This window comes from Nesoenas mayeri (genome assembly GCF_963082525.1).
Source record: "Nesoenas mayeri genome assembly, chromosome: 1".
Taxonomy (NCBI): Eukaryota; Metazoa; Chordata; class Aves; order Columbiformes; family Columbidae; genus Nesoenas; species Nesoenas mayeri.
In genome coordinates, this window is record NC_137541.1 from 105,104,446 (window position 1) to 105,124,685 (window position 20,240).

Below are 20,240 nucleotides of genomic sequence, written 5' to 3' on the forward strand. Positions count from 1 at the left end.
TGCCCATAATGTTAAAGATGTGACAATAACCCAACATTTTTATTAATTAGCTGAGAAGCATTTTGAACTGACATAATAAAAGTGGTACCCGACATGTTTAATGAGAATTCATGAAATGGGATAGGTTAATGAGACACAGATTGTTGTGGAAATCCTGTGAAGGTTTTCTCTTTTACATAAATTAGATGGTACAATTTCACAATCTGTATTATTACCTCTGTTTGGATACTTCGATTTTTTTTTTAATGATTGGTGTAATATGCTCAGTGAGTTTTCTGAATGTCTAATAGATGTGACAGTTCTTTCCCTGGGTGGGCACAGATGTTCACTACTCTTATTTTCTAGAATTTTTTCGCTCTAGACTGGAACCTGTGTATAATCAGAGACAGAAAGCAGACTTTTGCAACCACATAGTCCTTCTTTTATGTCATTAGAGAAAAAAAGGGGACAAGAGGTTGTTTCAGACAAGAGGTCATTTCATACACAGGCATATTTCATCAGAGGATCAAATCCAATTAATCAACCTATTTTCAGTTAGTGCTTGAAAACCTGCAAGAAATAATTTCTGACAAAATAACCTAACACTTAGGTACACAGTCATAATTATCTTGATTATAAATTATTTATTCATTTTTTATGTGACCAGTTTTTTTATTTACTAATTATTATATTTCCCAAATGCATTTGCTATTAAGGGTCATGGCACAGTACAGTCAGGAAAACTTAGCTTGAATGTTCATTCAAGAGATTATTTGGATTCTTGGAAAGCAAGCAAGTCAGGGGCACTTTTACCAGTCCCCACAGTGCTCGTAGTAACACAAATGTACGTTGTATTTTCAACTCAAAAAAGCTCTGAGTGAGAGGAGAGCTGGATACACAATCAGACATGGTAAATCTCCAGTCTGGCTTTGCATCAGCCAGTTTTGAGACTCCCTGTCTCCCTTCAAAGGCTGTAGCGGGACCAGTGATAAGCTCCATACCAATGCCACAGCAGCATCATTCTCCTAAAACCTTGGCAATGCCACTGAATGCCAAAGTGATTCTGAGCCACAGTTATCCTGGAAGATGCAATATGAATCTCGTACTCCTCTCTGCAGAGCTTAGCCCTGACCTGCACCATTCTGCATCCCTGCTCAGCTCCATTGCCTCCCCTCAGCCTTCATGGGGCCAAGATACAAATGTCTTACACAGTTTCCCTGCTCCAGCTGTTCATTACATCCAGCTGTGCAGAGAGAAAGACACCAAAGAGCTACACTTCTTCTCTTCCACCTTGCTAGTGGCTGTCCAGGTGAGCTCACTGAGGTGAGATCCATGTCCCTGAGTCTCCTCGTACTGAGGTGTCCACCACAGGAAGAAGCACTACAAGGACACTACCTGCCCTCTTGGCCTGATCAGAAAGTCTGTGGAACTCAGGACCACCGAAAGGGATGGGAAGAGGGAGACTCAGAGTCCCATGAAACCCAACTGAGTTTCTGTTCAAAACTTCAGCAAGATGTTGAGTGGTATTGTGATATATTTTTGGTTTAGTAGAGTGACAGAAAATTTTGACTAAATTTAGGCTTTTGAAGGTAACAACAAATGCATCAGGCCACACAACTATCTGGATTTTACCCTTCCCTAAATTATATTTTTACAGATTAAATCATACTGTTTAAACAAAAATCTGGATATACAAGAGCTGATTTTCATATCAGTGCCATGGAAGACACCTATAAATTAATTTCTGACAGAATAACATTTCCTATGGACTATTGCATTTTAATCCTGAATTATCAGTTTATCATCCTATAGTTGCCTAGAAAGTGAGGTGCTGAGCAGAAGGGCTAATGTCCTTTCCTTCTTAGGTACAAAGTACCTGCCAGGAAGCTCTCCAAGTCAGCTGTTGAAAAACCCACATACGCTATAAAAAGACTGATGCAACTCTTCTGATTACAGCTCTGCACAGCCTGCTCCAGAGCCCCTCAATACTTTGTCCAAGAGAGACTTGAATAAGAAAGAGTGTGGCTAGGCCATCACTGCAAACCTCACCTAGGATATTACTGCAAACTTGCATGTGAATTGCTCACCAAGAGAACTGGGACTTCTTTCAATGCTAGAGGTACTATTAGGCTAAAAATCACTTATTAATCCTGACAGATCCATACAGCTTTGTGCATAGAAATACATAGTCATTGCTACATCAATATAATGGACAGAGCAGTTTTATGAGGCTTTTGAATTACTGTTTTAGCTGAGCTCGCGTTTATAAGAAAAGAGATACGAGCAAAGATGAAGAGCTCTTTTCCTTTGCCAGGGACTTGTTCTCGTCCATACTTTGTGCTCCAGTTTTCCTGCTTCAATTATGCAGCATCATGCATTATACAATGCTCTTCAACACATGGGGTCAGCCTATAAATGAAGAGCATTAATTCGGTGTGTCAGGTAATGGGCACTTCCTCCTGCAGAATGGTAGCTTCAGAAATGATCTCATCAGAAGTATCATCAGACATGGGAAGCATTTGTTATGAGGCTGTAATGATGGTGTGTCTGTTTGCCAGCTTTTCTGTAGGAATACATGTGAAAGTGAAGCATCACTTTCCAGGGAGAACCTTTATTGCACTCAACCACTTGTATTAAATTTTAAAAATTCAGCTACCACAGCTAGCTCCAAACAGTAAATATCTAGATGCAAGTAGAATACATTAAATAACAAATAAGTGCAACTCATATAGTTTACCATACCAGAATGGGTCTATTTACAATCTAATTCCATGATAAAGGAAAAATGTTCCTGTGTATGTGTATGAGCAGTGTCAGTATGGATTAGAGGGACTAAACATAAAATATATTTTGTGCAAGGTAAATATCAATGCTTTCAACTAAACTGAACACAGCAACTTCACTTTGACCTTTAATGTGATCGGTGATGTTTTCTGCTAAGCTCAAGAGTTAGGTAAAAATGTGAAAGTCTGGCACAAACCAATAAAATTATCTTAGAGGTCAAGTATGCAGATTTTTTTCTGAGATATAAATACCTCTTGTGCTTCAGCACCTTACCTAGTAGATGGCAGTCATGTCATTATATTCTATGTCTACCTGCCAGTCTTAAATCAACAATCTCAATTGAAAAAAAAATAAAACACTTTGAAAGATGGAAATTTTACATTTATGGGAAAGAATAAATCTGTGAGAAAATCTCAAAGCATCATGAAATGTATTTTCTATCACAAAAGTCTCATCTCTTGCACCCATGGTTTCGCCTTCACTCAACACTTCTCTCTCACTGGCATGCAGACATATTACTGCAAGTTATTGCTTGGGGTGTGTGCCATAGTTGTGCATAGATTAATTTGACTTAGTGGGCTGAAAATTTACCAGAACATGAAAAAAAGAACAACCAAAGCCATCTAATAAATTGGGCAAGAATTACTCTTGGTTCCTTCATTTAATTTGATAACAGATGTGCATTATACACTGTCACTGCAGAAAAATAAGAGATGTTGTTTTGTAATGGATTATTGAATAGATTTGCAGTGACAGTAAGGCAATAAATCAAAAAGTAGATGAGCCATTTTTCAATTAGATTTATATGCTCTACTCCCCAGCTTTGTATATAAAAGGAAGAAAGTGAGACTATTTCACAGGAAGGGCTTTTTACAGCATGCAGTCCAGGGCAACCTGTTGGTTGCTTTGGTGACAGCCGAGACCCAAGCACAGTTCACTGGCTGTATAAAATGTGTGTCTATAAGATCCATGAGGTAAGCGAGTCTTCTGACAATCCTTCATATGGAAAATATTAGTTCAATTCATCCTATATGTAAGTTCATGAAGTCAGTGAGCTTAACACTATGGATAATTTTTCCCCGGAGCATTAATGACAAGGTTGCAGTCTTTCAGAGACACTCATCACAACTGCACCAAGGAGGGGAGGGGAGGAAAATTCTTTGCCCTCACAGACCTGCTGCTGTCCAAACGATGGGAACAAATGAAGTGTAAAAGCCAATTTGGGTCCTTTTACCAGCTACAGAGTCTCTCTTTTAAAAACATCGGTCAATCAAACTGACGTTTCCACTTAACCTTGTGAAACAGAGCGGATTTTCTCCTCATTGACATTTAAGCAAGGCCATCATGTGTGCACTCTTCTGTAGCTGTGGCATGGCTGTCATATAAGCAATAGAAAGACTAAAATCCCTGTCTGTTTCCCAACTATTTCTGTTTTTAAATGGTGAGATTTCCTTCATGGTGGAGGAAGACCTTCCAGTCCATTCTGGCACATCTATGGTTCCTGAAGTAGGGTGTAAATAAACAGGCTTATTGCAGGCCAGAAGCCAGCTACTGGCAGGTTCTGGGTCGGCTCTGGACCCCTTGTAAAAGCATCCACCTTGGAAAGATAGGGGTGTTGCTAACATCTTTCCTGAATAGTTTAGAGAAGGTCAGCTGAGGATGCTAACATCTACATTGTGAAAGTGGAAAAGCAAGCCATCAGTTGGCCTAAAAATACTCTCTAACTTCTCTGAGTTTTAAATTCAAGGTTTTTCTTTACTAAAATTTACTAAAACTGAAACTTTTAGAGATTAGAGTTTTGAAAATGCTGAAAGAGAGTGTAATTCTTAATCAAGGGGTTCTGTTTGCAGTGGAGAAAGGCTGAGTTTATAAAAAAAAATCAAAATATTTTGGACAATCTCCATCTGTATAACTCCATAAAAGTAAAAAAGTTTTATTTAAAACATGAATAACACATGCCATCATCTTGTGCCCGGAAGGAGCATCAAACACAAGCAAGATAAGCAAGGTAAGAAACATCCATGAGATCACTCAAATATAAGCATGCAAGGACCTTTCTTTTTCCCTCTTGAATGCCATGCTATAGTTTAAAAAGAGTTCCAAGTAATTGATGTCTTGTATAACATGCATGCAATGAAGTTAACCAAAATAAAATATTTTCTGAAGGATTTTGAAAGAATATATAATTGTAGATTAATAACCATATTCCATCTCCAACTATTATTATGATATATTACTAAGCTATAGCTGAACTCTTGATAGCTGTTTCTAAAGTTACTTGGTTTGTTCAGCCTGGGGGAGACTGAGGGGAGACCTCATGGTGGCTACAGCTTCCTCACAAGGGGAGGAGAAGGGGCAGGCACTGATCTCTTCTCTCTGGTGACCAGTGACAGAACCTGAGGGAACGTCAGGAAGATGTGCCAGGGGAGGTTTAGGTTGGACATGAGGAAAAGGTTCTTCCCCCAGAGGGTGGTGGAGCACTGGAACAGGCTCCCCAGGGAGGTGTCACGGCCCCAAGCCTGGCAGTGTTCAAGAAGAGACTGGACAACACCCTCAGACACATGGTGTGAACTGTGGGGTTGTCATACGCAGGGACAGGAGTTGGACTCAATGATCCTTGTGGGTCCCTTCCAACTCAGGACATTCTGTGATTATGTGAATGGATTTCCTCATCGCAGTGTCTGAGCATCATAAGGAAAAAGCCTATCAGCAGAGTAAGTAGACTAGAAAAGCCAAAACTGTGCCCTCCCCACCTTTTCTCCCCAGCCACAGGTAAGGCAGGGTCATCCAAAGCCTGCTCAAAATGTTCACTGCTTGCTCAAATTTGTATTACAGGAAGTGTAGCTTGAGCAAGTAATGAACCTTCAGTAATTACTTGATGATAACGACTGAAAAGTTCCTGTGCCTCTTTCTTTTTTAATGACTTCAAACTTAATTGCCACATTCTCCACAAGGTGAAAAAGGGATCTTCGAAGAACTAGTAACAGAATCATGACATTTTTGAAACACTTGTCTGTTCCTGTGACCTGGCTGCATTACAATTCATACTGGTTTAACAAAGAACTGCACTGGTGTAATTTCTCCATCTGGCAAGGTGTTATGCAGTTAAAACTAAAATTGCCACCAAAACCATTTCTGGGCTAGAATGATATCCAGAGCTCCTGAGCCCTATTCATCTCTCTGAGGTGGGAGGCATATAACAGAAAACCTCAGCTCTCACATGCCATTCCTACCTGCAGCAAGGCTTTGGAAGCACCCAAAAGGACTCTCTCCATCATCTTTGCCAAGTCTTGGGAAACGGGAGAGGTGCCCAAGGATTGGAGGAAAGCAAATGTCACTCCAGTCTTCAAAAAGGGCAAGAAGGAGGACCTGTGTAATTATAGACCGGTCAGTGTCACCTCTGTCCCTGGGAAAGTAATGGAACAGCTTATCCTTGGTGCCATCTCAAGGCATATCAAGGATAAGAGTGTTATTAGGGGCAGTCAGCATGGCTTTCCCAAGGGTAAGTCATGCTTGACCAACCTCATAGCCTTTTATGAGAATGTAACAAGGTGGATGGATGATGGCAGAGCGGTGGATGTGGTCTACCTTGACTTCAGTAAAGCCTTTGACACAGTCTCTCACAGCATCCTCACAGCTAAGTTGAGGAGGTGTGGTCTAGACAATAGAGTAGTGAGGTGAGTTGCAAACTGGCTTAAGGAGAGAAGCCAGAGAGTGGTAGTCAATGGTGCGGAGTCTAGTTGGAGGCCAGTATCTAGTGGAGTGCCTCAGGGGTCAGTACTGGGGCCAGTATTATTCACTATATTCATTAATGATTTAGACGAGGGAATAGAGTGTACTATCAGCAAGTTTGCTGATGACACTAAGCTGGGAGGAGTGGCTGACACGCCAGAAGGCTGTGCTGCCATCCAGCAAGACCTGGACAGGCTGGAGAGTTGGGCGGGGAATAACCTGATGAAATTTAACAAGGGAAAGTGTAGAGTCCTGCATCTGGGCAGGAACAACCCCAGGTTCCAGTATAGGTTGGGAAATTACATATTAGAGAGCAGTGTAGGGGAAAGGGACCTGGGGGTCCTGGTGGACAACAGGATGACCACGAGCCTGCACTGTGCCCTTGTGGCCAGGAAGGCCAATAGCATCCTGGGGTGTATTAGAAGGGGGGTGGTTAGTAGATCGAGAGAGGTCCTCCTTCCCCTCTACTCTGCCCTGGTGAGACCACATCTGGAATATTGTGTCCAGTTCTGGGCCCCTCAGTTCCAGAAGGACAGGGAACTGCTGGAGAGGGTCCAGCGCAGGGCAACAAAGATGATTAAGGGAGTGGAGCACTTCCCTTATGAGGAAAGGCTGAGGGAGCTGGGTCTCTTTAGTTTGGAGGAGGCTGAGGGGTGACCTTATTAATGTTTATAAATATATAAAGGGTGAGTGCCACGATGATGGAGCCAGGCTCTTCTCGGTGGCAAACAATGATAGGACAAGGGGTAATGGGATCAAGCTGGAACACAAGAGGTTCCACTTAAATTTGAGAAAAAATTTCTTCTCAGTGAGGGTGACAGAGCACTGGAACAGGCTGCCCAGGGGGGTTGTGGAGTTTCCCTCTCTGGAGACATTCAAAGCCCACCTGGACATGTTCCTGTGCGACCTCACCTAGGCGTTCCTGCTCCGGCAGGGGGATTGGACTAGATGATCTTTTGAGGTCCCTTCCAATCCCAAACATACTGTGATACTGTGATACTGTGACTCTGTTGTGTCACCATTTCAAGGAGTGCCAGGCAGGCGCCCAAGGCAGCAGGACTGATAACCAAAGTGCATCCCACTATAAGATTTTCTCCATCCTCACCCACAGAAGGAGAAAGGTGGGCAGTGAATCGTTGCTGTTCTCGTTAGGTATATAGTTTCTGGTCTTCAGGAGAAAGGTTAAGGCTGTACAGTGCCTCATGCCAATAGCCAGCCAGACTGAAAGCAGCCTGGATCCTGGAAGAAGCCCTCCTCATGTGGTATTCTTCCTGGGTTAACTAACTGGTTTTCAGACCACAGAGACATTGTGATTATGCCATTGCTGTCCTGCTTCTGCTAGCCAAACTAGTTCATGCAAAGCTGGTTGAGGTATCTTTATGTGGTGTGAGACTGCTCTCTACCAACATGGACTTTAAGACTAATGGGTGCTCACCCTTTCCAGCAGTAAGAGCTAGCATCTGTCAATTCTTGTCCCACTCCTGCAAGCTTCTCTCCTGCAAGCTGTTGCAGCTCCAGCTCCTAAGTCACAATATTATGACATCTGGTTTGTTTCTTAAAGTCCAGTTCTTTAAATAAGGCGCTTTTGTTTGAAAGGGTAAGGTTTTTCTCTGTTGCGACTAAGGAGAAAAGTTTCAAAAAATGACTCAGGAGAAACACCATGGCTCAAAACCATAAAAAAAACCCCAGATGAGCCTGTGGTTTCTGAACACAATGGGAGTGTCAGCACTGCTTGTCTGAAAAATACAGTTCAGGCTCATTTTTCAGCCTTTGCTCTGTCACAGCAATGGGAGACTCTCCCATTTAGTTGTGTAAGTACACACCTACATCAGTCACAACAAACACGCTAATTTGTGCAGCTTAAGAAGAAAGACCATGTCAGAATGAAGTGACTTTTTGCAGTTCTGCATGCACAAGAGCTCAGTGGGTTTAAACAACAGCCCCTGCTGCCATAATTAGGGTTCAAAATCAGTGTTTAAGTCACACTGCAAAATACGTTCCTTCATATCCTGGACACAGGTGCAGTGTGATCTATGATCTGTTACCAGGCATTTTTAGCACACTAGCCAGGCTTCAGCCTGTTGTTATGTTGAGCTGGTCCGTCTCCCCAGTTCACAGAGGGCTCCCCACCATAGATCCACTGGCACAGCCAAAACCTCCTAGGCCCTTCTCCCTACATGTTGCCTCAAACCCAAACAACACCGAAGTCATAATCCACACAGGCTGTGGAGACACAGAGACCATCCTCTCCAACAAAGTGCCCTCACTCCCTTCCATTTTTCAAGGGGGCAAGCCCTAATTTTCATGTGCCTTCTCAAAAGTCCAACAGGCACAGCAAGTTGGCTAGACTGAGAATTCCAGCATTTCCTAAAGTCTTCTATTTTTCTAGACTGAATAGATTTAGCAAACCTGCCTTGCAGCTTTCATAAGCATATGAAGAATCTTTCTAGTGCTGGAAGGGATTCTTCACTGCTTCTTCACTTGAATGGCAATACACTTATATGATTCTCCTGTTCACAGTTAAACAAATGATGTACTTCCTTGACTCTTAGTTTTGCACCTGGCTTTGTTAATTTTTCTAGAGCCCTACCTCATTTACAGTAGTAATAGGGAAAAAGGAAAAATAGGAGAAATATAAAGATATTAGATTCCTTGTACTGGCATTTATATACTACATTGCTGAGCCTTTGAAATGTGAGGGCTTATAAAAATCTAAATAATGTCAAACTAATTGTTCTTCACAGATTAGAAAGAAATTTCATGCATTTTATTGCACTCACTTAGATTTCACAGTTTATAAACCTGAGCAGGATATGTGTTTAGAAAACTAAAACATATAAGTAACATAAAATGTTTTTCAAGTTTCCAGTCACATGAATTGATAATCTAAAACAGTTTCCAAAAGGGCCTCTATGATCTTGTTTGTTGCAAGAAAATGAGAAACTGAGCTCTTCAGGAGAAGGACTCTGCACATCCACATGCAGGTTGGAGTTGCGTTTGGCAGCCCATGCACCTAAAGCCTGAGAGCAAAGAGGAAACCACAGCAGGACCCAGACATGGGAAATGCTGAGGGTATTCATTATATTGTACTAATAATTAATCTGTGAAAGGCCTCACAGAAAGTACATGGAAGAGACAAAAGAAAAGGTTACTATCAGATGTTCATATCTCATTCTAGTCAGTACATGCTACTGTCTCACCTTGGTGGTGTCTGCTCTTGGCTAATTGATTCATTTGTTAGTGCTTGCACCTTGTTTCTTTTGTCTTCTGCTTTCCCAGTGCAAGGTTCAGTTCTCTGTTCATACAGAAGCCTTTGACTTAGAGTTGGAGTCTGAAGTAGAATCAAAACAACTGATGATTTCCACACCTTGCATTAAGGAAAAAGGCCAGGTTTGCCACAAATAGGAGTGAAGGAACATGCAGGTCGTAATTACCTCCACAGAAAGCTGCTCCGTAAAAAATAATCTAAATCTACATATATTCTTATATATCTCACAGTCTGAGACAAAGGAATAAAATTCTTGCTGGAGAAGAAACTGTGTGATGCATGAACAAAGGAAAAATAAATAAAGGAATGTATGTGTGTTTACATATATATGTGCTTAGCCTTACACCATTTGCCAGTGACAATGTAAAATTGAGCTTACATGTTTGTGTAGACACAGCAAGAACAACAGAGTAGACCCTGCACATGCCCAGCTCACGAGATGCTGCAACGCTTGGCGAATAAACAGAGAAATTTTATCTCAGCCAGTCTTCTGCAATGTGCACTTCCCATTGCCACCTCATCCATACCAGAGGAGAGAGAACCAAGAGTGTCCTGGCTTCTGTTTTGTCTTTGAGAAGTTTGACAGAAGTTTAGTTTCACAAGATCTAAAGCCACAGAAAGGACACAGTCTAACAGCACACACTAAAGCAGGGTTCTTAGTGTAGCAAGGGCATTAAACTTCATCAGTACTATTCATATAAGGAACAGATGAAGGAATATTCTTGAATGTATCATGATGAGGTGGCTAATGACAACTATAGGCAAGATGTTCCGAAAATTCAATTTTAAAATTCAATTTTAGACACTCAGATTCACTGCATTTTTCGAGGGCTTATAGGTGAATATTGGTATTGCCAGGGCAGGTGTAGGAAAGGACTGGTCAACCTGGAAACATTTGATTCATCTAGGAAGAAGATTCACTGGGCCTAAAGGTAATTTGCAGAAATGGGGCTGTTATTATACACCAGCAGCTGAGAGTGAGAGGAGAACCAGAAGCACATACAGCCCCATCTGCCCACTTTGGAGAAGCTGTGAAATACCCAGACAGGGTTGCAGAGTGAGCTGCAGCCTGTGCCTGTGTTTGGAAGCTCTGCATCCCTACATTTCTGGGATGCTCAGCATCACAGGGGCTCCCCCTACACAGGACAGATGAAATTCACCCTCCGTGAGAAAGCTGGATGCCATCAGGCCTCTGACTGCTTTAGAGCAGGGGGATAATGTGCACTCAGATCTGCTAATCTTGGCAAATGTAAAGGCTGCTTTGCTGGAAGCCTAGGGGTCTGCCTGGGATACTGCTGTTTAAGACACCATCACACAGTTCACTGCATTTGTGTCAGCCTACTCATATCAGAGCTTTCCCTGGCTCCTTCCACTGTCTCTGAGGCTGGAGTCTGCTAGAGGTATTGAAAAGATCATTTTCTGGTGGATATCATAATCATCCCCACATCTTTTTCTCCTCTGTGCTCTCTGTAGGGTCCACTGTCCACCTCCTTCCAGCCTGTGCTAAACCACTTCTTAGAATCATAGAAGAGTTTTGGTTGGAAGGGACCTTCAAAGGCCATCTAGTCCAACCCTCCTGCAATGAGCAGGGACATCTTCAACTAGATCAGGTTGCTCAGAGCCCTGTCCAGCCTGGCCTGGAATGTCTCCAGGGATGGGGCATCTACCATATCTCCGGGTAACCTTCCCCTGTTGTCCTTGCCCCAGCGTGGGTGGCTGCAGCCTGAGATGATGTGAGTGGGACTGCTTGAAGCTCCATTCGCTGCAAACCTCATGTTAGAAATGTTTCATCATGCATGCTTCAAACTGTGTCCATAACAACCTCTTTAAAATTAAACATATTGGGATGTGACAATAGCATTTCACTGCTTACATGACAATCAGACTGCTGATGATGGCATTGAAGAATTCTGGAAAACCCCAGTTTGGTAGGTCAGATCATCTTCCTGGAGAAATCAATGGAAAGTGCTCCAAGGTAAACACATGAAAATGTCATATTCACCTTAGATGCTATTTCTCAGGTGATGGATTTTGCAAGTGGAGATGGTAAAAACTTGTCTTCCACAAGAGCTGAAAGGAAATATAGATCAGATCATTGAGAAGCATCAACTCTGACTGCAGTGGGAGCCAAAGGGTCTGGTAATTAAATATAGCCTGAGGTATATAGTTTTATTAGAAGTGAATAAGAGCTCTCTTGAATCTTAATCATAAAACTTTGGCTTTGACAGCACAGCTAATTGGTTGTGTTTGTACACTTTTCAGTGAGATGGGTATCACACATCAATCTTCAGAGTTCATTTTTAAGAAAGCCATAAAAATGAAAAACCTAATCACAATCCAGGCTGGTTAAACTTAATTCACACGAGAAACCAGTGTCATCAAACATGTCTTCCCTGTCCAGACAGAACACAGGACAGATGTGTTCCATTTATTTGATGTACCCTTAGCAAAAAAACCCATCAATTTTATTAGTAGTATTTGAAAGATGCTAAGGAACTTTATTTTCTCTAGGTTTCCCAGTACAGAGACTCAGGCATGGATTCCAGAAATTCTTTCAAAATAAATAATTTATTTGCAAGGTACAGCATAGAGCAGTTTGAGCTGGGTGCCTCCTGAAGAGGGACTTTGGCAAAATATCTTGGACAGTTTTACTCTCACAGTCCAAGCCTCCCATCAACTGTGTGTCACTCTGAGCCAACTGCAAAATTAGAGTTTGGGGTCTCCCCATTCTTCATTGGATCTCCTAATTTTCATCAGGTGAGCCATCAATCAAAGTCCTGACCTTCAGTTGCAATTTTGCACCTGCAGCTGGAGAAAAATAAGTTCTTAGCAAACCAAAACATTCTTCTGTTTTGTCTTTTTTAGACACCATCCTGTTCCTATACTTCCTTTCTCTACTCTTCAGGGACACAGCTCCCCTTATATTGAAGACCTTTTTTTTCTTTACAAGGCAGAAAGTTCAAAAGTTCACAGCTTGCAGAAGTTATTCTAAGCAAACTTTTTTTATGTTAAGCAAATTCTATATGAGCAGTTTCTAAAGAAGTTCTATAAGAAGCAATATACCAAGTAATTCAATAAGCTATGGCAGTCTATTTCCTAACATAAGATTAAGATAAACATCACATGTCAGAGGGGGCTCATAGGTCTTGGATGAAAGCTAGGTAAATGCCAAGCCCACACAACAGATGAGGAAATTCTGCCATGGCTTTAAAATTATTTTCTCGGCAGCTAGTTCTAATATTCTTGAAGTACAGTTATTTGCAAAGAACTGGTAGTTTATGTTGTAGAGTAGAACCTTAAGTTTAATTGTAAAATGATGGAAAATGTCTGAACTATTTTTCCTTTTTCCCATATATTTTAATGCTTTGCCACTTTTTATTGAAAATGAACAGGATCAGTATTTCCTAGAACTGCCTTGCTTGGTCATGCAGAAAACTGCTTTTCCTTTGTTTCTTTCCATGCAGTTGCCTCCTAATTGTGACACAGCAAGTAAATGGTATAAGAGGTCCTTTTAAATTCTGTGGCAACTTTGTCTTTACCAAACATGTGGGTGCTGGGCCCCCCGCTTCTGGAGGAGAAAAAAACATTGGCTTAAAGTTCTGTGAAAGTGGGTTAAGTAATTCCATTTTTTTCAGACAATCAAGGTGGCTTAAAAGTAAGCCTAGGAACCATTACAACAGCTTTGCTGATGGGTGGTAATCATACAAATGCATTGTTATCAGGCCATCATATGCCAGAACACCTGTTGCATTTGACAGGTAAGTTACACCATTCCTTGGCAGGACTCCACTCCATGGTTAGGCAATGACTTTTCCACTACAGTTACATCTATCTGCGGTACTGTCTGTGAAAGTCTCCATTATCCAGTCACGGGGACTTTTCTGCTTGCTCAGACTGTCTTTGACTGCTAATAAAATCAGAGGTTCTAGAGCAAGACCAGCTCAGTTGTGCTCCACAGGCAGCAGTGGTGCTTGCCAGCAGCTTTACAAGTGGCGGTCAAAGAGTTATGGTTGACCTGAAACATCAATTACTGCTTGGGCTGTCTAGTTTTCAGGGACCTGAGCCCAGGCAGACAGGCTTCGAGGAGGTGGCTTACTCTTAATTTTCGAGCACATATTCTCATTTTAAGCAGAAAACCACAGCAAAAGAAACCATTAGGGTGGCTCACACTCATATAGGAACTGGCAGAAACAGAAAGAGTTTTCCCAAAGCATCCAAGGATTTTTCCTACCTGTGTATTTCCTTGTGCTTTCTTTGTTGCTTTGATTTGTTTTCCTGTGAAAAAGCTGAACCAAACCAGGTGGGAACGAGGATATATGGAATAGGGACACTAGTGTGCACTGTGATAACTTTTTTTTCTACTTTCAGCCATGGTCCTTAACTGCTTGGGTGTTTTCTATTTCTCTTTTTCATTACATATAAGTCAGCTGGTCCAATATTTTGATGCATTTGCTTACAAATGGATTTTAACTGTATGAAAAATGTCATCTATTCCATGTAAAATGTGTAAATCCCTTGGGACTCTCAAAGGAAATTATAAGAGGCACCTTTCACGTATATATTTGATAGGCTTTTAGAATGTGTCCTTCAAACACAAAGCTTCTGTCCTTAAAATCTTACTCTCCAAGCAGTGATAAAAACTCTGAGACAAATGAAGCTGTGAATTTCAGTGATTTTTTTTCAGATGCAGGCCTTTAAACGTGTTTGGATAATGGATGAGCAGTTTTAGGAAGACTGCTCATAGGCAGACCTTGAATTACAAAAGAATTGGTAGTAGTGATTTTGAAAAGAAACTTGAAAAGAACTAGGTGATTGTATGGAAATAGGCTTCATCTAGCTGTAATGCATGCAATAATCAAGAAGTGCCAGTAGGAATTTTTATTAGACTGTCTTCATTTCTGACTCCTTTCTTCTCTGAAGGGGTCTGTCTGTGTGAGCTAGTGGGGAAAGGGTATGCTAATCTTCTTGGATTTCATAATCAAGTGACCCATGGCTGCCACAGCATCAGCTAAACCCTGTCTGTGAAAGAAGGGATATCAAAGGAGGTACATGTCATTTCAAGGGTTTATTAATTACACTCAAACTAGCGCTCAAGTGATCAATAATGTCAATGTAATCTTCTGTTTATATGACTAAATGTCTTTGAGGGTATAAAACCCTCAAATTATATATTTTCAAGATCAAAGCATCAAGGTGTTAAGCTGAAAATGGTAATGCCCTGCTAGAGAATGGAATGAGATGCTAAGAATTGTTAACAGCCCTTTCATTTCAAAGAAAACTCTTAAGACTCCATTTAAATTAAGCAGTGGTGGGAAAATAAATCTCCATGCCAGCTTCCATTTCTATCTTTGCCTGAACATTGCCTAATTCTTCATTTAAATCTCTTATTTTAAAACTTTACAATCATCAACCTGGTGAATTAGTCTTAGTCTAGAAGCACATCCGGACACAAAATGAGGTTGAGCTCTGTTCCAGAAACAGAATGGACCATGTCTGAAATCTCAGTCCCAGACTGAGAGTTTTCCAGGAGCAACCTCAAAACTGCTATTACGGGTAGATTTCCTTTTCATCTAAACTGGTGAAGCACCTGGGGGCTGCATCAGGCCCTGCAGATCCCTCAGTATTCCAGCCCATTAGCATGCTGTCAGCTAAGCAGAGCAGGATGGGCTGCTCATGGACATTCACATCACCAGTGAGTGGCCTGCCCGTCCACCCCTGCTGTGAAGGGAAAGGTTGAGCAGCAGAAGAGGCTCCTAAAGCCTCTTGTTAAGAGCAATGCAGCCATTCTACCAGCTTGAGAAAGGGGAAAATGTGTGTTCAAGCACCGTGCTTGCATGAGGATGCCTACCTGATGCAAGGTCTTTGTATCTAAACAAAACCCTGCAATACTGGGACATCCATGCTGTGAAGAACAGCCTGAATCCCAAAGAAAGGCTGCAGAGGAAAATGAAGATGCCTGGTGGTCCTTCAGAGGAAGGGGTATACCTTTCACCTTTTCTTGCCTTTTTACTGGCCAAAACCTAAGATTCTACAGCCTCTTGAACCCTCCCTACCTGGAAGTTCTTCTGGCAAAGCATAAGTTTCAAACTTGGGCTGAATCCCTTTCATTTTTATCTAAAACCTTTGCTCCCACTAATAGCACATATTATTTCAGAAAAAACAACAAAGTATTAAATTTGAGTGAGTTTTAATATGATTTTTCTTTTAATTTCTGACATTTTTTTTATTTTCTAATAAGCATGACCAGTCTTATGAAATCTCAGAGTTTTGAGTATAATTGAGGCAGGGATAAGAGCAAACTACTCCAGAAATTGCCTTGTTGTTTTAAAGACACTGAGTTAATTAGAAAGATATTCCTGTTAGTGGTGGTTCATTAAAAGATCCTTGATGCAACTGAAATGTTAATTTTAGCAGAAATGATCTAAGGGACTCAAATTATTAATGGATGCATGTTTAATAGTTTTTTAATTAGATGCTTTATTAAGAGAAATAATACCAAAACTGCAGCGACTTCCACTAGATTTTTAACAGTTTGGCTACACAGGGCTGGATTCCCTGATCACTGTCACTGTTTACTGCAGGGCAACAATAAACTGTGGCAGATGCTCTCTGTTAACCTCTTGCCCTCCACACTAAGGAAAGGTAATAGAAGGAAAAGAGAGGGAGACTTACGAATTGGAAAGTTAAAAAATACTTTACTAATGCTACTAATAAATAGAGAAAATAATACAAAATATACAAAACCAATCTTGAATTCCATGGCATTGCTCCAGTGGCTACAGGGCAAGTACCTGGAAGCCCTGAGCTGGACTCCGCAATAAACTGGAACTGTATTCAGGGCTGCAGGGCTTGGAACTAGGCCTAAGCTCACGAGCAGAACTGTCAGGGTCCTCTTCAGATGCCAGCCATGATCAAAGAGAGCAAGACCCTCACGATCTCCCACTTTTATAGGGTGTATGATGTGTATGGGATAGAACACTTGGTCAGTTTTAGTCACCTGTCCACCTCTCCTTGCAAATACGCAACTTTCACTTACGGGATGTGCAAAATTTATCAGTAACCTTGGCTGTCACAGCAATAAATCTAAACCTAGGCCCCTTCTGCATACCATTGCTGCCATTATCAGCTCCAGAACGAACAGTGTCTGAAAAAACATGCAGACAAATTCAGAAAAGTGCAGTTACTTAGAAGAACTTAGCTGAAAGGAAAATTCACAAAAAGAGAATTGGTCTTGTTTTAAGCAAAAACAGGACAATCACATTACTACTGCCATTGTATTGCCATTCCCAGGCTGCCCGCATTTTTGCTCAAGTTGCAATAACTACTTTTTAAAGTACATTTGTTTTGCAGTTTGTGATTATCAGAGCAAGGTATTCTGTAAGAAATGCTGGGGAGTGAAGCAGGAATGGAGATAAGAAAACCAGTAGGTCCAGAGACAAGGAACTGCTAATGAAGTTTTACAAAAGGTTTATATGGTTTATGGGCACAGAAGGAGAAGCTGAGAAGGCTGGGTCTGCCCAGTCTTAAGAAGAAAAGGCTCAGGGGAGATCTCACATCTGTCTACAACTCCCTGATGGAAGACCATAAAGAAGATGTTCAAAATCTTTTTAGAGATAAACATTAATGGGATGAAAGATGATGGATACAAGCTGGAATGAGGGAAAAACCGAGAATAGGAGCCTAGAGATGTTAAGGGATTTCCACCCTTGGAGATACACAAATGCAACTGGGAATGTCCATGCAGAGCCATAAAGATGATTAAGGGAGTGGAGCATCTATCTCCCTTATGAGGAAAGGCTGAGGGAGCTGGGTCTCTTTAGCTTGGAGAAGAGGAGACTGACGGGTAACCTCATTAATGTTTACAGATATATAAAGGGTGAGTGTCATGAGGATGGAGCCAGGCTCTTCTCTGTGACAACCAATGACAGAACAAGGGGCAATGGATATAAACTGGAACACAGGAGGTTCCATTTAAATTTGAGAAAAAATATTTCTTCTCAGTGAGGGTGCCAGAGCACTGGAACAGGCTGCCCAGGGCGGTTGTGGAGTCTCCTTCCCTGGAGACATTCAAAACCTGCCTGGACACATTCCTGTGTAACTTCATCCAGGCGTTCCTGCTCTGGCAGGGGGATTGGACTAGATGATCTTTCGAGGTTCCTTCCAATCCCTAACATTCTGTGATTCTGTGGAACCTACCCTAGCTGGACCTGTTTTGGGTGAGAGGCTGGACTAGGTGGCCTACAAAGGTCCTCCCAACCCGTTCTAGCCTGTGATCCCATGATTTGCACTACAGAACTGGTAATGATTGTACAGGGTAATGATTGTACAGCCCAAGAGGTATCTCTGGTACTTCTGAGCAATGACAGTAACCAAAGAGGTGGATGGTAAACTTACTTCCCAAAAGGTAGACTTACATTCATTGACAAAGAAGAGAGGTCCCACACACAATGACCTAGTACATGCCTTCTTGAGGATCCTTTGTTACACGATATCCTAATTACATGCTCAAAGGTATGTGTTTGTTGAACTGTTACAGTCCCTGCCCATCTCTGCTGGTGTTAAAACATCTGATTCTTAAATGTACAGACAGTGGGCTGACAACTGTGTCAGCCCACTGAAAAATCCTGGGGGTAAAAAAAAAGGCAGCTATCTTTTTATTTTTCACTCACAAATTCAGAAGCAATGAGGCTGTTTCAGTTCCTGTGGCCTTGGAAAAAGTTGGCAAGACCTAAGAAAGCGCTCTTGTAATGCAGTATTATATACAATGTGCACAGCAATAATGTTTGATTGTATTGCAAACATATTCTTGGTAGCTTATGTCTCCTCTGCTGCTGAATTGGAAAAAATCAATCCATGTAAGTCAGGAATTCTGCTTTTATCCTCAAGAATCTTCTAATTTTGAGCTTTCTTCAGAAATTCACACTAAAACAAAGATTTATTAAAAACAAAAAAGAAAAGCAAATAGTTGATTTATTAGTGCTGTATCACTCAATTTGAGTTAGGGTTGTACCACATAATTAATTTTCCAGCCATGACCTTCTACCACCATCTTCTGTTTCAAAACAGGGCATGGGCAGACACTGCATATGACTGCGTTAAGGGCAGACAGGGGCAAAGAATACATCTAACATTTATCTCTAATGGATGATTTTAGTAGGTTCAGAGGCTAGAGAGAGTATGACAACTAACTCTTTTATAACACTCAACAGCATACAAGATTGAAAGACGGGAAACTGGCCCAAAGGAAAAATTTGCTTCTCAGTGAATTATTTTTCCTCCATTTGAAAACCTGTGGTCTAATTAAGTAACAGATGCAGATGGTTTTATTAAGACAGTGCCCAGTATTTGCAATTAGCAAAGGAGAAATCATGTTCATTTCTATATTGACACAAGCACTGCGGAGGGAGGATCGGTTTGGTTTTCTTTTGTTCTGTAACACTGTGCATATTTGGGATAACTGCTCCCAACTATATGGTGTGCTGGTTTTCTCAGACAAGCCAAGTGAGCTGCCTTGAGGTTTGGTGGTGGTGGGAGGTCACAGGCCCTGAATGATGAGTTCAGATGTGGCTTCTCACATAGTTCTGGCAGTTTTTTAGGCTTTTGCAGAAGCCATTGATGGGTTTAGGTGGGCAAAACCTTTTTAAAAGCAAAAAGGCCAGTGCTTGTGCTGTATGTACAGGATCTGTCCTCACCACAGACACCAAGGTGGGATGGTGTAACCAGCTGTCCCTTCCTGAGCTGCCTCTGCCCTTGATCAACAGGACAGATCTCATGCACAGCCAGACTAAGTTTTTCAACACAGATCTGCAGTGCTTGGCCCCAAAATTGAAGGGTGTGTGCCTGGTGCCTGAGCTGTGCTGGCAGGGATGCTGTGGGCTGGCAAACCGAGCGTCTACCCCCTGAGTAATCAAACCAAACAAATACCATTTTCTGTCACCCTACCTGAAACCACAGCAGGAATCTCTCTTCCCAGCATCATCCATACCCCAGACCAGCACAGATAAGTAAGACAGAGGTATGGACTTGTTCCCCTGGTCCCCAAATTCCCTGCTTACCTGTGGACAGAAGCTTGGCTCCTGTGCTCTCTTCCTCACCTTCAGAGAATGCCTCCTCATCTTCTGTTGTGGCAGCCTTACCTGAACACACTCCCTGTAATAGCATGATAACAAAACCAACATGGGGATTAGCTGGTTAAATCCCTCTAAGCTCCACGTAATGGTGCACATGGGAATCAGACAATATATATTTTTATTTATCTCTCCTGATCTGTCTTATGTGGCAGTCCAAGTATTACATTTTGCTTTTATCTGCAGGAATATTTTTGTAACAGCCAACCTTGGGCATTGGAATGAAACTAGCAGCTGAGGAAATTATTTGCCAATAAAGAAAAAAGCTATTTCTACACCACTAGTTAGTAAAGGAGTTGATTCAGTCAGTCAGGGAAAAGTCCTCATATGCTGGCATCAGAAAGTAAAGC